Source organism: Phlebotomus papatasi, chromosome 1 (assembly GCF_024763615.1).
Source record: "Phlebotomus papatasi isolate M1 chromosome 1, Ppap_2.1, whole genome shotgun sequence".
In the NCBI taxonomy this organism is placed as follows: Eukaryota; Metazoa; Arthropoda; class Insecta; order Diptera; family Psychodidae; genus Phlebotomus; species Phlebotomus papatasi.
Genome location: NC_077222.1, coordinates 59,780,717 through 59,794,187, shown reverse-complemented (window position 1 = coordinate 59,794,187; position 13,471 = coordinate 59,780,717). Strand labels below are relative to the sequence as shown.

At 29.8% G+C, this 13,471-nt stretch overlaps 1 protein-coding gene across 21 annotated transcripts in view; it reads left to right on the top strand.

Annotated features, from left to right (window-relative positions):
* Positions 1-13,471, top strand: part of LOC129809514 (TLD domain-containing protein 2) — a 116,205-nt gene that overhangs the window by 31,169 nt on the left and 71,565 nt on the right. For 4 of the 21 annotated variants that reach the window (XM_055859411.1, XM_055859408.1, XM_055859410.1 and 1 more), the window contains exon 1: positions 9,757-9,966. The exons of 6 other annotated variants lie outside the window; for them this stretch is intronic. The gene's annotated coding sequence lies outside the window, so the exon portion shown is untranslated. Of the gene's footprint in view, positions 1-9,756; positions 9,967-13,471 lie in introns of those variants that run through there. 11 more of the 21 variants (XM_055859399.1, XM_055859400.1, XM_055859397.1 and 8 more) reach the window with 8 other exon arrangements.

Sequence of the window (13,471 nt, the reverse complement as noted above, 5' to 3'; positions counted from 1 at the left end):
GCGACACTCTCTGAGGTGAAGTGCATTCACTATATACTAGTTTATCATTTCACATAGACACTATATATGCAGTATCAATGGGGCTAAGTGAAAATAATGAACTAGATTGAATTTCACGTGATTGTCCCTCATCAATCATGAAATGTTTGAAAATTATTCTAAGGCCCAACAAATTGTTTATCATTTATTTCTTAGTTTTTGTTTTAAACATTTATATTAATCCTTTCTCAATGCTGCAGAAAGACAAATCACTTATGCCAAATTTGGTATGAAAAAAAAATTGATTGTGAGGTGGGGAGAAGTATATGACAAAGTGGTGCAATTAAGATTCTTGCTCAATGCAATGAAAATTGACACGAGTTTATATATTTTTTTTATTTATATAATTTTCTAAATGAAGTTTACATAATTTATAATAGTCTAGTGCTAAATAATGATATAGTATTAGAGAGTATTTTGCCCATATCTGTTTCACCATTTTACATTAATTAATTTCATTCACAAAATAAGTAATTGTACACTTCAGATTTTGAATGATTATAATTAATTAAAATCGTGTGACAATTTCCTCTCACTCTTGAGATATTTTAATGTTACATGTTGATTATTATTGTGTGTACGTGCCTAGAGATGGAAAATTAGAAAAATTTTCTCTATAACAAAATATTGAGAGAACTCTTCAGGTGACACTGACCCAAATGCATATGTCTCACCGTATAACATTCTCCCATGTTCTCCGGAAAATGCTGTTGCTTGCAACATGATCGAACGAGACGCTAAAAGCATCATTTTGCATGAATTTTCATAGAATAAAATTATAACTTGGTAGTAATTTATTTTCTGATTTTTTTCTTAAACTACCATCATGTCTTTTGATCTTCATATGAAAGAAAAGATATTAATCGAAATGATTGGATATATTATAGGATAAGAGAAAAAAGATATGTTTTATTTCACTGCAAAATTCCAATTTTTCATGATACCTCATGAGGTGAACTACTTTTTCATTGAGCATAACTCACGAGACTCTCCTAGTAAAAATTGTTGAGCTCGTTGAAAAATCAACAGCACATTGTCACTTTATGCAATGTGAATTATTGCATTTTATTGCACAGCGTGATATGGTGTTAAATATAAAATGGTATAGAATAATATTATAAATTATTATTCCTGGCAAATAGTAGTTTATAGTTTTGAGATCCGTGTCTATTTTTAGTGCAATATAGTTATTAAATAGTTCTAGTTTTTCCTTTCTTATATCTTTTTCAAAAACAAGCGCCATGTCTAATATTGAAAGAAATATTACCTTATAGATTGACTTTACATTGATGTATTTTATGCTTTTCACTGAATTTCATAGTGAAATCAATATATTGGCGGGAAATTGAATATCACGCAATATTGGGTGATATTTCACGGTGAATTAAATAGATATCCATATAAGTATGGTATTTGCACAACGTTTCTGATGGTACCTTTATACGTGCATAGGAAAATATGTTTGTCGGTAATATACCAAGTTTCACACAATAGTAATCGATTTATTTACTAGTCACATGAAAATAATTTCACTTAATGCACAATATTCTTATTTTGTTCAATAAACTCGCTTAAAAATGTCCTAAGTAGAGCAATATTGAAATTTATTGTATCCTAGTAAATTATATGCTAGATATCTTATTTTTTGTTCAATTCTTGAGTAATAAATATCATGACTATAAATACAATAATTTACAGTTTCAAAGTTTCTGTTTATTATTATGTATATATATATTTTTCTTCTATTCAAGTCATGTGATAGCATATAAGTTAGTTGGTTTAGAAGAATGTTTGATGTTGGTTCAAACCAAATTTATCTGGAAAACTCTGGAAGAAATTTAATTGAAATTTTATTTAATTTTCGAATTAAACTTTTGTTGAACTACGAACTAGTTCTGATTGGTCTGAACACAAAGTATTGATCATCAAGCCTTATCTATGTTTATTTTGAATAAGATATTTTTACATACATTCGCTTATACAAACTAGAAAAGAGGCTATTTAATTTTAGTATTTTCTTCTATTTTATTACAAATTTGCATTCAGAAGATTGATGTTTTAAATTAAATACTGTTTTTTAAATTAAAATAAGGAATTATTCCAGAATTACAGGATATATACATATCCACGTTCATATGTAATATTTTGTGATATTTTATGTAAGATTTAGAACTGAATAACACAATCACGAAATATAAATAAAATCTTATTATATATGAATTTTTAAACTGTTACACCAAAGTTTGTATTATAATGGTAATTCTTATAGTTTAATCGATAAGTTTCTTCATAGAGTAAATTGTTTCTTAAAATATTACTGAGGTTAAAAGCTACCTAAGGGATTAACTTGAAGACTCTCATTTACTATTGCATTGTTCTATGTAGCAAAAGTCATAAGATGTTATACAAAGACAAAGTTCATGAATGGGTTTTTTTTATAGAAAAAGTTAAATTTTTAATTCTATCTTTTCTTCCACTTTTAACCTCTTTATACAGGTATTAGGTCTAAGGGATCAAATAGACTCAGGCTAATCTTCAAAACTATTTAGCCTGTAAGATTTGGCAGTAAATATTATATTTAGATCATCATCGTGCAGTATTGATTAGAAATCATCTGCATAATAATTTACTTTGCCATAATCCTTACTTTGTGGCAAAATTTTACAGGCTAAATATTCTCGAGTATCAGCCTGAGTCTATTATGCCCAACACACAATAAATTTTGTTTGTAAATATGTTTTCAAAATTTCATATGAGAGAGAGCCGTATGACTAGATCTCGTTTTCTCAAATGTCAAAAACATGTTTACAAAACAAAAGTTATTGTGCGTTGGACATTAGAGTCCTAAGGCTTATTATGACGGAAAACATACAAAACAAAATAAATACTAACATCAAACAAAAGTTTAGAAAAATATATTAACTATTCACAGATAAATGTACTGCACATATTTTAATACTTGAGTGATTTTGCCAGGATTTCTATAAATTTTAAAACTTTATACGATTTTTTTTTAATAAACTTGGCCACCATTACTAATGAACCAGCTAGCTAATGCACTAGACACATAGTTTTAATCTTTTGATGTTTTCTATTAAATAATTTTAATGACTTGCGTTCTTAGTGGCACAAATTACCACATAGAAGATTTCTGTTAGGCGTCTATGACTAGAAGAAAATTTTGAAGCTTCGGATGACGTAAGTTTCTTATCACACAATTTTTTATAGTTTTTATTATTGAATTTGAGCTATAGTCCTTTGAGGAAATCAAAAATATACAATTGTCTATCAAAAGTCATGGTTTTGATTTTTAATGTACATAGGACAAGTCTAGTGATACGAAATATCTGTTGTCGGAAGCTCTAAAACCTTCATTTATGCCATAATGAATATATTTAAAAATTTAAAAATGTTCTTTGAAGCGAAAATTTTGAAAACGATTTTTCATTATATTTCAAGACACTATTTGCAGCATTTCATGATTTTCACGATTTTCACCATGAAACGATTAGATTGTGGAAAGATAAATTGCAAATTCTCTTCCTAGCAAACTTTAAAGTTAAATACTTCTTTAATGTGATAGAGAATTCGCCTAGCTGGCGAGAGATTCTAAGCTTAATCCTAGATTGAGGCAGCAATTCTTCCAGTCTCACTCAATGTGGTATAATTTGGGGATAGAGTATCACTCGTTATAATTAACACTCTAAAAAAAGTGTGCTCGTAGTTTTTATACTTAAAAAAATAAGAAGGTACCATTAGGGGGAGGTGGGGCTATTTTGAGCTGTGGGGCTAGATTGTTATACGGCTTTTTCGCCTATTTCTAAATGAAGCTGGTACTTACAAATATTTTATTTTGATCCACAATTATTTTGTCTATCTAAATTAATTCATGCTAAAACCAAGTTTCCATTAGAAATATGCGAAAATATTGTATAACAATGTAGCCCCATAGCTCAAAGTAGCCCCACCTCCCCCTAACTTATTTTCTTCATAACGGTTATACCCAACGCTCAACAACTTTTGATTTGTAAACATGTTTTCGAATCTGTCTATGAGAATGAGCGAAATGACTAGATCTAGATCTCACTCCCTCTCATAAGAAACTCTGAAAACATGTTTACAAACAAAATATAACTCGTGTTAATTTTATAACTTTTTAGGGATAAATTATTTTTTCAAAGGGTAACTGTAACCCCTAATGCACCTACAAAGGTAAATTTTATTTTCATATCATTATTGTAAGGGTAATATTTACATTACCGGAAGATTGTTTTTACATTTTCGGATTTTTCGGACCTCACATAATATATTATACGTATGAAATGAAATATTGTTTAAAATAAATTTAATAGAGTAAATTTTTTTACATATTAAGATTTTTAGTAGATTCAAAGTCAAAATTGAACTTCTACTCAAGCGCAAATCAAAAGCTTGTAATTTTCAAATTCCACAATTTAATATAGCATACCGCGAAATTTGAAACTTTTGGTGTGGTGATTTTTCATTCACTGTATACATTGCAGTTTTTTGTTGTATACAAAAGAAATTACGTTATGAAACATCTAAACATCGAAATAATACAAAGAATAGTAAAGTCGTTCTTTTTATTTGATTTATGAAAACCGTAAGTTTGGAAGATTTTTTCTTATGCAAAAATGTCAAAAAATATGATGATTTTAAAATGTGAGGAGACACGATGTCCTTCATCTTGGGGCCATTTAGCGGACAAAACCTCATCATGGAGTGAACGTTATTGATCTCTGTGTCGAAGATAAAAAACTTCTCACAATTCTTGGTGAGATATAAATTTTGTGTTTTGGTGTTCCAGTGGATCAACGACCAAAAACGTTGGGCGCTACTTCCATATCCTTAACCCTGTCGAGAAAAAATGCGTTGATTGACGACAGAAGGCAAGTGAAAAATCTGCAAGGTTGTCTCAGCTGCAAGCTCTCACGAGTGTCTTAATTAACTATAAACCCTACGTACAGAAGAAAAAAAAAGTATAGTACTGGGCAGGTGGGTCTTATGAAAACAAAAAAAAAAAACCTACATAATCTTTTAAGTTGTTTATCGAACATTAAGTAAGACTCGATGCTTTTAAACAAAGTTATGCAATTTCAATTCTAAAATGGAGTTGGTCGTGAAATTGTCAATGAGGCAAGGTTTTATGATTTGCTTTATAAAGCATGAATCAAACATTTTCATCAATTTGTTATATTTATTGATAAAATATGTGGGTTTATAAGTATTTTTCAACAATACACTTTTTTTTAGTGCAGTAAAATGTGAATCACATGAGATACACATCATTTTGTGGGGAGACCTGTCTCAGTAGAAAGAAAGAAAGAAAATGTTCCTATATTGAAGTTTAATATTATGAGATGCAGTTTTCTTACCTCCCCATGTGGAAGAATAATTATGCGATAAAAATAAAATTACAGAAATTACTCAGTTTTGACCTCTGTGAATTTAATGGTGATACAAATATGTAATATGTGTAATATAGTGGCTGAAGTTTGAGATTAGTCGAAAATAACCTTCCCTCGCGTGATGTGATTTCTATGTAGTATGGGACTCAGTTCAAATGGTCATTACCAAGGTGGTTTTACTGTAACAGAAAGAATGATCTCACATGAGATTTTTCTTCTCTACATAGTGCAATTCCACTACTTTTAGTTACGAAGTGAAAACCTTGATGTGCGTATTGTTTGTCTGGTATACATATATTATTTTAAATATTTCAACCTGCCGAAGAGGCAGAAATGATGAGGTGAGGTCACTATAAAGAATATTATTATAAAGCATACTGATTTTTCATATTTTGCACATTGAAGTAGATTAATTTATCTTTATTGTATTTATGAGATTAACTATTCCGATATATGGCTCAGCAGCAGGTACTGAATATTTAAAGTTTATGATTGTGAATTTGAAATGTTTACTTCAATTGTCGACAAAACACCTAAATCATAATTCACACTACATTTATATTGAGAATTCAGATTAAGAAGGAAGGTGTCTTTTCTTGAAATATCACTTCCACATTCACTTACAGTATTATTCAGAAATATTGTTTCATTCTTTAATTATTATCATACCTGCTTTTTGTTTAAATTTATTATTATTTTTTTTTAAATACTTACAATTTTTAGAAGATGCTCAAAAAGACTGGTAAAATGAGCCGGTTAAGAGTTGAATTTGGTCAGTAGAAAATTTATTGTGGCCAGCAAAAAATTCAATTAAATCCTTAAAATATTCAATTTTACTCAATAAAGATCTTAAATCTTTCAACAAATAGATCTAACTTCTACAATCAACACTTTAGTAAAATAATTGCTTATAGAATGAAAAACTTTATTATCCACTTAAAATTTTATTTTAAAATTTGACTGGTATTAAAGTTCTATATCCATAGTGACCAATTTTAGTTTTTTACTGGTCACTTGATCAATTTCGTAAAATAGATTGCAAAATATTATTATTGAAGCATAGAAAAAACTGAGACAGTAGTATAAACATGGGGTAGTTGTAAACATTGATTTTTATTTCTACGCGTCTTGGAATTATGTCGTCCATTTCTTCAATGGACAAGGACCCCTTCCCTATAGAGAACTGGCTTCAAATAGCTCTATATAAAAAAAAGACAATTCGCCATGGGGTGGCTTATGTCCTAGGCATCCTTACGACTTAAGCCGAAAGACGGATTAACGAAATTATAAAACAAAATAATGATTTGAATAAATTCCCATCAGTTTCCCATTAACTAAGCCGTTTTTCTGGCTTAAGTCGAGAGACGGATTAGTCAGAAACTAATGGAAATGCTATCTGTAGGCCAATTCTGAACATCTTTTTGGTAAGAAAAGATAAATCTTTATACACGTACACAGAATTTGTTTGGCTGTATGTGTGAAAATTCAGGTTGTGATTTGGCCAATGCGCGAACACCACCAGCGCCACACGTAGTTAACGAAATGTACTTTTTCCTGTCACTGTATTCACACATATTTACATTTTTTACGAAAATTATCTTACATCCTGCCAAAAAGATATTCAGAATTAACCTAATGATCATTATTTTAATTATATGTTAATCCATCTCTCGACCTAAGTCGTAAGTGTATCTACGCCATTACAGTGTAAACGACGAAAAAATTATTCAATAATTTCTATCTTGGGAGGAGCAAACATACCCATTCATAGAAATATAGACCACGCCCTTCCTAGATTTCTAACTTGTAAATACTATCTATTTTTCTAAACACAATACAATTGTTTGAATTTTCTTAGAAAGTTTCATATTTCTAATCACATTTCCATGTTGTATTAAACCGTAGTGACGAGAATTACAATAAAAAGCTTGGTATAATAAACTTTATAGGCCACGCACAGATTGTCTCGCTTAAAAAATCTTAAATTCTTTTAGTCTAATGTAGGGTGGAGTAACCAGTTATCGCCACTTTTAGGATAAAATGAAATTAATTGTATTATAACTTTTGACCACTTATTATCAGATAACTCAAATTTAACACAAAGCTACTTAGATATCGTCGGTTGCCTCAACAACTGTGCTAACTGCATTTGCTTTGTGTCAGCATTCGTTGTAAGCAACGCATCGCTGCGCGGCGTTTGCAACGAATGCAGACACAAAGCAGATGCAGTTAGCACAGTTGCTGAGGCAACCGACGATATATTGGCTCTAGATTCTTCAAAACAATTGTCCTACAATTTAACGCGGGAGTATATAAAAAACTGATTTTTATTAACAATGCAACAATAACCACTTCATCGCCACTTTTTACCACTTTTTGCCAGTTCTGTAACCACTTCTCGCCACCCACTTGGAAAAGTTCAAACTCGATTATTTTGAGCAATATTATGCAAAGAATACATTCAGCATTTCTTTTTCATCATGATCACCTTATTATTACTCACATTAAATGATTTTTCTCCACTTTTATTTGAGAAATCAAATTATTAGACTATTACAGAAAGTAAACAAAGTAGATTTGACAACTGAGAATCTATGAAGTGAAGTTTGCGTCGCCTATTGAAAAGCTATGGCGACAGGTGGTGAATCAATTTTAGAATATTACCACTTTCCGCCATGCCTCATTTTTACATAAAAATAATATAAAATGAAATATTAACTAACTAAATACAAATTTTATGTTTTCGTCGAATGTAATTAAATGGTCAATAGACAAATTATTGATTCAAAATCGGAAATTTTGTTCGATAAAAGTTTCATGACACTTATTATATTTTGTAAGAAATATTGGATTCGATGCACTTGCTTAAAATATTCCTCTAAAAAATGCTCAAACATTTAAATTCAAAACAAAAAAAGAGTGTTTTTTGACTCTATACGCAGCAGCAATAAAAATACAAGTAACTTTGCGGCTCATTTATTTCATAAATCGTGAAAAATAGCGATTTCAATATAAGTGGCGAGAAGTGGGGCACTGGCGAGAAGTGGTGATTCCACCCTAAGACATGAGATATAAGAGCTCGAGAAAATTTAACTTATATCTTTTTAAAATTATTTAGTATAAATGACCAAATTTACCTATCAAATGCTTTAACTATTATAAAGTATGAACAAAATCAAAAATTATTGTTTTTACATGATAAAAGTCCGAATATGGGTGTTTCATATGAAAGGGAGAAAAGCTACATCCATGTAGCAAATTTATATTCATTTTTGTATCTCACTGTAAATGAATTTTCACTTCCATTTACGATATACACCTTTCAAGATTTAACATTTTACAGTATGTTGCCGTAAGATTTTTTTATTGAGAAAAAATATACCACCAGTTATGGGATTATTGTTATTATCTGAAAAGGCGGAAACTTAAATGTCAACCACGCGTGCAAAATTACTTATAAATCTTTAATTGTATGCAGAATGAATAACAATAAATACAGAATGTGCATTACATTCTTAATTAACTGCGATGATGCTTTAGGAGACATTCACAAGCCGGTATCTGGTAGACGATTAGGAGAAAAAAAAGGAAAAAAAAATAATAAATGCCGCTTAAATAGCTTGAGTGAATATTTACATGGCAAAAGTCACACATTCATGTGAATTTTTTCTATTCCATGACGCTTTTTTATATACACATATATTAAAAATTTTGGCATTATTAATCAATTACATCTATCATTAAAATCACACGGAGGAATTATTTTTATAAAAGAAAATAAAAATATGTATAGTGTGAAGTGAGGAAGGAACAGTTTTCTGACCTTGTATTTGTCCAAGAGAGTATAATAATGATGGATAACCTCAGAATTACTAATGTTTTATACAAAATTTTGTCTATGTATTATTAAGACTTTGCGGGAGCTTTTTTGAACTTCTCTGGTGCAAAATACGATCTTTATTTATTTATTTTTTTGGCAAAAATGCCAAAAGTAGCACAAAGTGTGAAAATTGCAATGACTAAGAAATTCTATATTTAATTTTCCCACGAGAAATATTATCTGTTTTCTCTCTTTTTGAATTTTCTTATGCATTTTCTTTTGGGTTCACTTTAACTATAATGATATCAAAAAAATACAATCAAATTGAAAGTTGTTTTCTTCAAATGTGTGAATGGATTTTATACCTATACTTGATAAAATACCACATATACCTTGATATTTTGTACATTGAGACTGGTTATATTGAGACAGTCATCGAGTACATGAGGGAACACTCTCTTTTGCAGTAACAACCGTCAACTGTAGAGTCGCGATCAACCGCGATCGATGCGTCGCGCTCAGTTTTCAATTGGGATTCCAACGAGACGCGCGCGCAATTTTTTAACACGCTACTGATCACTTTAGATCAATGATCAAGTTGTGTTTTCTATGGTTCTTTCCAATTATTCACAAGTGCCATTTACTGAGACTTTCCTCTGACTAAGGTTCTTTCCCATTGTATGAACTATAAGTTATTTTTTTTTCAAATGAATTTTCTCTATCAACGTTCTGAACTATTTATCTAATAGATGATACCGTCTGTTAATTTTCTCAATTGCGAAGTCTTTGGTCACTTTCATAATTTTATTAATATATAAAAGTTCAGTTATTTTGCGAAAATAATGTATTACCGTGTGTAGTCAGTATACCTAATAAAAAAATGAAATAGGTCCAAATTTCACGATGATACCATTGTGAATACCACAATTCTATTTCGTGCTGCTATTGACGAAAACAGTTTCACAAAAGAATTACCTATATGGGAGGAAATATTTGAAGCAATTGCATCAAAAGTATTTTCTATTTTCGTGTTGATCTGTATTTTAACTTCGTAGTATGAAAAATTGTGTCATAGGAAAATTCCTTTTTTGAAAGTTTCATCGGTGTTGATAAATTGAACGAAATGAAATGCAATGTTAAGAGACTGTGATGAAGCAAAAAAAAAAAAGAAAAGAAATTCTCCGTTAGTATTGACTTGATGTTAAAGAAGAGAAGCACATATCGTTGCTTGCATTACGTAGTGTCGTATAAATATTTTGATAGTTTTTAAGGTGGATTAGTTGTATGTTTAAAGTTTTTTTTCTTCCCTCAAGTGCGCACTAAATACCAATTCGTTCTATTTTTATTTCCTTTTTTTTTATTTTATTCATTTGATATCATCAATACAATAGTAGCTATATTGTTTATTGAACAATCCTAAAGCCTCAAATAGACTCAGGCTGATCCTCTAGAAAACTTAGTTTTTGAAATCTGGTTGTGAATAATAAACTCAAACTAGTCTACACCGGAAGTTCGCATGATCAAGACATTTTTTGCACGAATTTCTTTTACCTGACAGTTTACCGACAAAACTTTACTGTCCAAATCAGTTTATAATCTTATAAAGTTATAGTCAACCAGTCTATTTAATGGTCGATCCCTAGAATTACCTGAAGAGTATTTTTTTATCTTAACGGATAAATCGTTTTATAGAATGACTTTTGACAAAAAAACGTACGTTTAAAAATCTCCTGTTAAAACTTTGGAACTAACTCGGATTTGAGGTCTTAGCCCAGTTACTGAAGGTCTCGAAATTTTAAATTAGAAGCAATTTCTCAGTTTTTTTTCTAAATCTATTAGTTATTTTATCCTTAATATCCAATAGTAAGTCGAAATTTTTCTAAAAATTTGAATGATAAGAAATTAGAATAGTTAAACCAAATGGCTGAACTTGAGGTCTGGAGACCTCTCTGAATCTCAACAGAATTCCCTTCCACTAAGAAGGAAGCTAGATTTTTGAGACAACCCTAACAGATGGTGAAGAAAGTACCCGTAAAATAAAAAAGAATATATTTTACATCATAATCTATCTTCCTCAATAGTGTAGAATTGTTGTATTACACAATACAAGTAGTGCATCAACAACGTGTGGAAATTTTGTTGAATACAATAAACACCTCCAAGTGAACATAGTTAATGTAAACACATTTTGCGGTTTATTGAAATAATTTTTCTTTCATTTTTTAATTTCTTTTTTTTTTTGGGAAAAACAAATTAAAATTATTCCTCAAATATAATATTAAAAGTGAGAAATCATAAATCATAAAAATATACGATATTTGTTGATGGAAACGACGATATGGAGTTTAAAAAAAAGATAGGAATGAGAGAAAGGAAATGTTGTCGTTTGAGAGTGAAGAAAACGCTCTGCAAGATTTGAATGCGCGAACAAGCCATTGAACTGGAATGTGAATAACTTTTCTGCAAAGTGTTTCAAATGTTGTTAACATTGCATCGCGGGACAAAATAAGAATTTTTCAAGAATAAATTCTTTTGAATATTTTTCTCTATATTTACTGGTCATATATAATGTTGATTAATTGAAATTCCTACTGACACAATCGTTCAACAAATAATTAGATTTAATCAAGGATTCGGTATATGTACTGAATTTTATATCCATTGACTTTGGTAAAAATTCAACGTATTTCCCTCGATATTGTGTTATATATATATATATATATATATATATACTTAGACAGAAGTGTATAACCAGGGGAAAGTGTTAATGACTGTATTGTGGAAATTTTCACCAATAAATATTCAATTTGGGTTACTGCACTTCCGCTCAAAAAAAATGCACATGTATGTGATTTTATCAAGAGCCACGTTAATTGTTGCCATGTCGAAATTAATAACAATAATTGCACAATTCAATTTCATTATAAACACTGGTAGTGTTGTTGAAATGCAGAGATTCAGTGTATTTTATTAAAATAGTGTGACAAAATTATACAACGAAACTCATTTCGCATTGCGATGCTTTAAATTTGTTAATTGGGAAAATTCACAAATAAATCACAAAAGTTATTTACAATGCTGAGTGCATTTGTTGCTAAAAATAAAATTAATTTGGAATTCATAGTGTTAATTTTACATTATACTTAAAGCGTATTAAACAGTTTTTTCATCTTTAATATTGGTTAAAATATTCATCTTGAAAGGAACCCATTTTTTATTTCACAATGCAATACAGTTTATTTATTGTAAATTCTTTTTAAATAAAATGTTTATTAATTGCTTATTGGAAAATAAATCAGGAAATTCTTAGTAAATTATGGTGATTTAATAGTACAAGTGAAATAATTCATATTTCTTTTAAATCCAATCTCGATCGTGGATTATTTATGAAGCTTTTTCGAAGTACATTGCATTTATGGCTATTGTACAGAAATTTACTGCTATATACAATAATTCTCATTGTGAAGGAGGGATTTATTTGACGTTGGGTAAAAAAGGAGTTGTTGCAATTAGCATTAAATTGTATATATCATAAGCGGAAAATCGGAATTAATGTCAATTGAAGTAATTTATCAACATTCTTTTTTTTCATCAATTTTCTGGCTGTGAGCAAAATCAGTGCGAGAAATAATCACATGTCTTATCAGACGTTCATATCTGAGATTGGCAAGCCACAACGCAATTTTTTTTGCAGCTTATGTAAATTGTGTGGAACTTTTTTTTTTTAAATAGGCTCGAGGTGATGTAAAAATCAGTGTGCATACTAAAATGTATTGAGGGAGAATTGTTGGAGAAAAGTCGCAATTTCCTTTTGGTCTTGAACATTTTGAAAGTTGACACCACAAAGTTTTCTTCCGTTTTCTTTTCAATAACAACTCTCCTATAAAGTCTGCGTGAATGTCTTATTTGAGAGAGAAAACTGCAAAAGAGTAATTCAAGTATGAGTATTAAATTCACATCTGAGCTATTAAAAATGGTGTAAATTGCAATTAATTTGTAGAATGTTGTTTCACTACGTGAGTGTGTAATTATGCTAAAATTTGTATGGTATTTATTGAGAAAGGTTAATATTTTTGCACTTTGAATTCAGTGGATAATCTCTCACTGAGGATAAGGATTATGGCGCCGAAAAAAAAGTATGTCTTGCGTGTTATCAATATTTCGTTTGACTCAGATTCTCTGA